We start from the raw sequence: 6,183 nt of genomic DNA, 5'->3' as shown, positions 1-6,183 counted from the left end.
CACACAACAGATACAATAAGCCAGTATTGGATTAAAGTCACTCTAGAGAGCCTAACAGATAGCAAAATAATTATTATCTACAATATCTATGCACCAAGTCACTACAAAGACAAAGAACAATGTTGGACTTCCCTCAAAACAGACATAGATGAAGAAGAAAACAACAATATTATCCTTGGTGGAGATCTCAATCTCCTACTCCACTCCAACAAAAAAAGAGGAGGCTGTTTTTCACATGACCCTTGCAAAACATGGTTGGAAACCATCATGTAGGACCACGATCTACTTGATGTTGCACCAAAAAATCACAGATTTACTTGGAATAATCACAGACTGGACAAAGACAATATCATGGAGTGGCTAGACAGGATTTTGGTGAATGTTTTGCTCCTCTCATCTTACTCCACCACATATGTTGTTGTACTCCCCTATTCAATGTCTGATCATTATCCCACAACTCTTGTTCTCGAAGCCCACTGTCCCTTAGGGCCCATTCCATTTAAATATTGTCCACTGTGGAGCAGAATTTCTATTGTCGATCAGATTGTCAAATTCACATGGAGTCAGCACATAGAAGGGTCATCGGGATACATATGGGAAAACAAGTTGAAAAGGACCAAAAGCGCCTTGAAGGAATGGGCAAAAAATTATTACAAGGAACCTGCGAAGGTTAAAACTGAAATAAAAAGCAAAATGGAGAAAGTTCACAGCATGATAGAGGAACGAGGACCATCCTGGGAATACAAAGCACTCGAAGGCGATCTCTACTTCCAGCTATATCGTGCCAATAGAGCGGAGGAGCAAAAATGGAGAATAAAATCAAGGCAACTATGGCTGTAAGGAAGTGACAAAAACTCGGCCTTCTTCCATAAGCAAGCCACTATCAGGAAAATCAGAAATAATGTTACCTCCATCATCGATGCTGAAGGCAATCTCCAAACCACACAAGATGGTATTAAAAAGGCTGCCTTAGAACATTACAGCGTCCTCTTAACTGAGACAAAAGAAGCTGAATATTACTCAAATCTTCTACAACACCTTCCCATGAAGATCAGTGAGGAAATCAATGAAAATCTAACCAAGGAAATTGAAGAAGAATAAATACAAAAAGCTATCTGGACACTTCAGCCAGACAAGGTTCCTGACCCAGATGGTTTCCCCATCTACTTCTAGAGAACTTACTAGGGAATAATAAAAAAATACCTTGTTAAGATGATATAATGGGCCCAACGCAAGTGCAAAATTGGAGGTTTCACCAACGCCACCCATCTTGCCCTCCTCTCTAAAGAGAATCAACCTTCATCTTTCTCCTGATTTCGGCCCTTTTCTCTTTGCAATTCCTCATATAAAATTCTGACCAAAATCCTCACATCTCGTCTTAAACCTCTTCTCCCATCGCTCATCTCTGAGAATCAAGGAGGCTTCTTGGCCAATAGACAAATTTCTAACTCCATTCTTCTTATCGAAGAGGCTATACACTCCAGCCAAACTAGGAAAAAAAAAGGTTTCATTTTAAAACTGGACTTAGCCAATGCCTTCGACCAAGTTAGGCACTCATTCCTATTTGTTGTTCTAAAGAAAATGGGATTTGTTGTGCCCTTCCTTGACCTTGTCAAAGCATGCATTTCAGGTCCTTGGATCTCACCTCTCATCAATGGTAGACTAGGGCCTTCCTTTCAATCTTCTCAAGGATTAAGACAAGGCTGTCCCCTTTCTCCTTACCTGTTCATCTTGATGGCTGAGTCTTTCAGTAAGGCTTTGGACTATAATCGGCGCATCAGTCTTATCACTGGTATTAAATTTGGGAATGGAGTCAAAAACATAAATCATTCTCAATTTGTTGACAACACACTATTAATGGGAGGAGCCTCCAATATCATAGCTCGTCGATTCAAAACCCTCTTAGACAAATATATGAGCTACTCCGGAGGTATGGTCAACCATCTCAAGAGTTGTATCTATGGTTGGAACACATCTGCTCAAACTCTTCATAATATTGCCAGCACATTTGTGGTCCCTTGCAACTTAGACTCGGGGCATTTCTCTTATCTGGGCATGCCAATGAGTGCTGGTCCTCTGAAAGCTAAAGTATTGGACACTATCATAGATAAAATGAAAAGGAAAGTGCAGCAATGGGGCTCCTCTTGGATTAATCTAGCAGGACACCTAATTCTTCTTAAATCAAGTCTTTCTTCTTTGCCCTTATATCAATTTACGCTTCTGCAAGCTCCTGCCAGTTTTCATCACAAAGTGGAAGCCATCCTCCGTCACTTTCTTTGGAAAGGGGGGGAAATGAAAGAAAGAAATACAACCTTATAAATTGGAAACAGGTTATTCAACCCCAGGAGCATGGAGGTTTAGGAATCAGATCACCAAAGCTCTTAAATCTGGCTTTTGGTGGCAAGATTGTGTGGAGACTCATTAGTGGCCAATCCGCTTGGTGGAAAAATGTGCTGGAAGCCAAATACCTTAATTCTCCAAGGCAACACTTCTTGGATCATGATATCCCTATCAAAGCTTGCTCTAAAATCTGGGGGCTATGTAAGAAAGCAATTACCTTTCTTGCTCAAAACATTTCCAAGGTTCCCAAGGGTGGCAACAATATCAGAATTGGGGTAGATAGAATAATGGGCCAGCAGCCCATTAGCAATAGACTTGGAACTCATCAGATTCTGTCCTTTCTCGACAACATGGGGCTCCATTATTTGGACCAGATATCTCAGTGGGACATTCACTCACAACTTTGGATAGGATGGATCTTCCTAGAAATACCCACTGATCTTGAAGCAAGTCTTGCTAATCTCCAAACCTATCTCCATGGCATTTCCCCTACCAATAAAAATAGTGATGATGGCTTCCGTTGGGACCCTTTAGGCTCCAATTACACAGTCAAAGCTGCTTACCAACATATCTGTAGCAATGAATATGCCATGCCCATTTGGGCACATTGGAAAATTGCTTGGAAATCAGAGACCCTTCCAAAAATAAAATTCTTCATTTGGGTCCTCCTAAAAGGGAAAGTCCTCACCTTAAACAATCTACAAAAATGTGGTATAATTGGCCCATCTCGCTACCCAAACTGCCAAGCAGCCGAAGAAACCATCCAGCACCCATTCATTGATTTCCCCTTTTGCTACTGCCTGTTGGAAAGAATTTTTTCTAAACATCCATCTCCCCTGGGGTTCCCACAACTCCATTGTTGAAGTTTTTCATATTTGGAAGAGGAACTATCCTTGGCAATGAAGGAAGAACAATATTTCTAGAAGAGTTTGGAATGCTCTCCCCGGCTCTCTTCTGTGGAACATATGGCTGGCACGAAACTTTATGGTCTTCAAAGACAAAGAAACCAACATCAGGAAATTATGCAGCAAGGCATGGAGCCTTACATTGGAAGCAATATCTGTCAAAAGTCAAGGGAAAATTGACATCGCCGATATCTGTGTCAAAGAAAGGAATTTCATAGGGTATTTGTTGGATAAAAGTAATAGTGGCCAAAGCAGGAGTGACATTAGCAGTCAACGCAACAACTCTAATTACAGTTGGAAAATAAGAATGAAAGACGAGGAGTTTTCTATCTAGCTCATAAACTGTAACACACATTATATTTTCTTTTATGGGGCCTCCAAATTTAACCCAATAATGGCCAGGGCTGGTGGAATCATTTGCAATGCCAATGGAGATATTATATTTGCTTATGAATGGGGATTAGGCCCCCTCTCCAATAACAGGGCTGAAGCTCTCGCACTATACCAAGGGCTCATTTAGCTTCAAAAACTCGGCATAAGCACTGCAACGATCCTTGGAGACTCGGCCATCATCATTAGTCTGATGGTATATAATCGGAACACCTCTAATGTGATCCTGCAACAAACAATAAGTTGATGTCAAGCACTTACCCAGTAAAGAAGGAAGTCCGTTTTTTCCATGTACTTCACTCCCTCAACAAGGAGGCCAATTCTCGTGCAAGCAGAGCCTGCTCCAAATCCATAGGCAATCTCTGATGTAATGCAATCAAATCTCAATGTTACCTGCCATGAATAGAAGTGAATCAATCTTCAGATCACTCGCAGAGGTATCTAACAACATCGGGTACCTCCTCACTGTCATTCGCAATATCTTTATGCTAAATTTGGTTCTTGTTTCAGCAGAAATCTCCTTCGAATCTTATGATGATGATAACATTGTCACAATATCTCTGAATGCAATCCGAAAATCTTATTTTGGTCCCTTCCCCCAAGAAATTCTGACTCTTTCATATCTTACCCATGATTTATCCCTCAAATTCCCCATGACTCCCTCTTCGCTCCACCTTATCCCCCTGCCTGAGCCTCCTTACTTATTTACATTTTCCTATGTCCTAAATCTCACCTCTATCTCCCCTTTGCTCTGTTTGATCTATCCCTTGTTTGCTCTTGACCGATCCCATGCTGCATTGTGCTCTTGACCATCATTCTTCAGGCTAACTTCTGTTAATCTTTACCAAGCTCCCTTTTCCCCTTTCAGTCTACACCCCTACTCTTTAGAACAACGCATTAGCAACCCTTTGTTTTTGCTGTGCACTGGTAAATCAGTCTGGTTATACTCAATGGCGAGAAGTGAAGGTTGCTTGCTCTGTGCTGATCTCCAGGCAGAGCTAGAGCAAATCCGAGCACACCAGAAGATCTTGGACACCAAAATCGATACCCATGCTCAGATCACCAAGGAGAAACATGAGGCCAACCTCAATCTCTTTCTTCACAGAGTTTCATCCCTTCAGGAGTAGTGCAATGACCTCTCGAATAGATGCAATCATGTCCAAGAGTCCATTGACATCCTAAAATACATCTTGGAAAAAATAACGCTTCTAGCACCAGCTCAACAAATTTAAGGAATGCAAGTGTTGAAGGCAATCCTGAAGAATCCACTGTCCGCCAAATCAGTCATATAAACATTGATTAAGCATGACTTGCAAATTCTGCCTTCTAATGTTTCAGTTTGTTAGAATCTACACTAGTTCGGTATTTCAAAAAGTTAAGAATTATAGAAGCAAAAGGGATTTTGTTCCTCCTGTTATATTTCCCTACTCTGCTTCTCATGCATATCACCTTGTAACAATCGAGCTTAGTCTCCCCAATCTTTTTTGAATACAAACAACAACAGATTATGTAAAAAAAAAATTGTGGATTCTTCTTACTCCTTTCATCCAATTTACAATTGTTTGTGGGTCCCTATATATCTAGAAGGAGGTCATTCCCTATGAAATGTCTAATTGTAGGATTAATTTTAAAGAAAATAGTTCATTATAGTTATTTGTTGTTATTCTAAGAATCTTGATTTTTAATTTGATCTCATTTTCACAAAAAGAATCACTATTTTTAATTTGATAGTGAATTAAGATTATTTAAAACTAAAAAATAAATTTTAATTTAATTGTAAATTTGAATTATCTAAGAAAATAAAGATGAAATTGAATTTGAATTTAATTGTAGATTTAAGACGTAAAAAAATAATAAAATCAATGCATGAATCATTTCTTTACTCAAATTTATATTTAAAATTAAAAAATAGATTATTTTATCATTTAGTATCTAAAATATAAAAGTTCTTACAAACAATCTTCTATTATCCTAACGTCATAAATCAATTTATATAAATGGTTATAAGTTTCACACATTACATATCATTTTAATGAATACAATTTTGTGTGGAATTTTAGTTATATCATATTTTTAATTAGGTCTAAATTATATTTAAATTTATTAATTAACGTGGTTTGTTTTTTAAATTAGAAAATAATTTTATATGTTTATTTTTGGCCAAAAATTTAAAAATATTAATAATTTTACATGGAATTATGGGTGAAAATGTGGCAATGAGTTATATCATACTTTTCATGAGGATTACTAGCACAACTATATAGGCAAATGTCTTTGATATATGTTAATAAACATCATTTTCTTCATTTTAAAATTATTCCTTTTATGAAATTTATAATCGGTGTATCAGATGATAATCTATTTCATAAGATTACATGAAGATTCATTTAATCTATTTTTTAGCCGAGCGGCTCATTCTATAATCCAGTATGAGGGACATGTGCAAGTATGTCACATCCTCAAAAATAATAAAAATAATTTTTGCTGATGTAAGCCAAAACAAAAGAACAAAAATTAAATATCCATATAAATAAAGGCATTAAGGCCT

This window comes from Pinus tabuliformis, chromosome X (assembly GCF_031772625.1).
Source record: "Pinus tabuliformis cultivar Carrire ecotype Pingquan chromosome X, CPIR1, whole genome shotgun sequence".
Lineage (NCBI taxonomy): Eukaryota > Viridiplantae > Streptophyta > Pinopsida > Pinales > Pinaceae > Pinus > Pinus tabuliformis.
The sequence above is the reverse complement of the archived record's forward strand: the minus strand, read 5'-3'. Positions refer to the sequence as shown.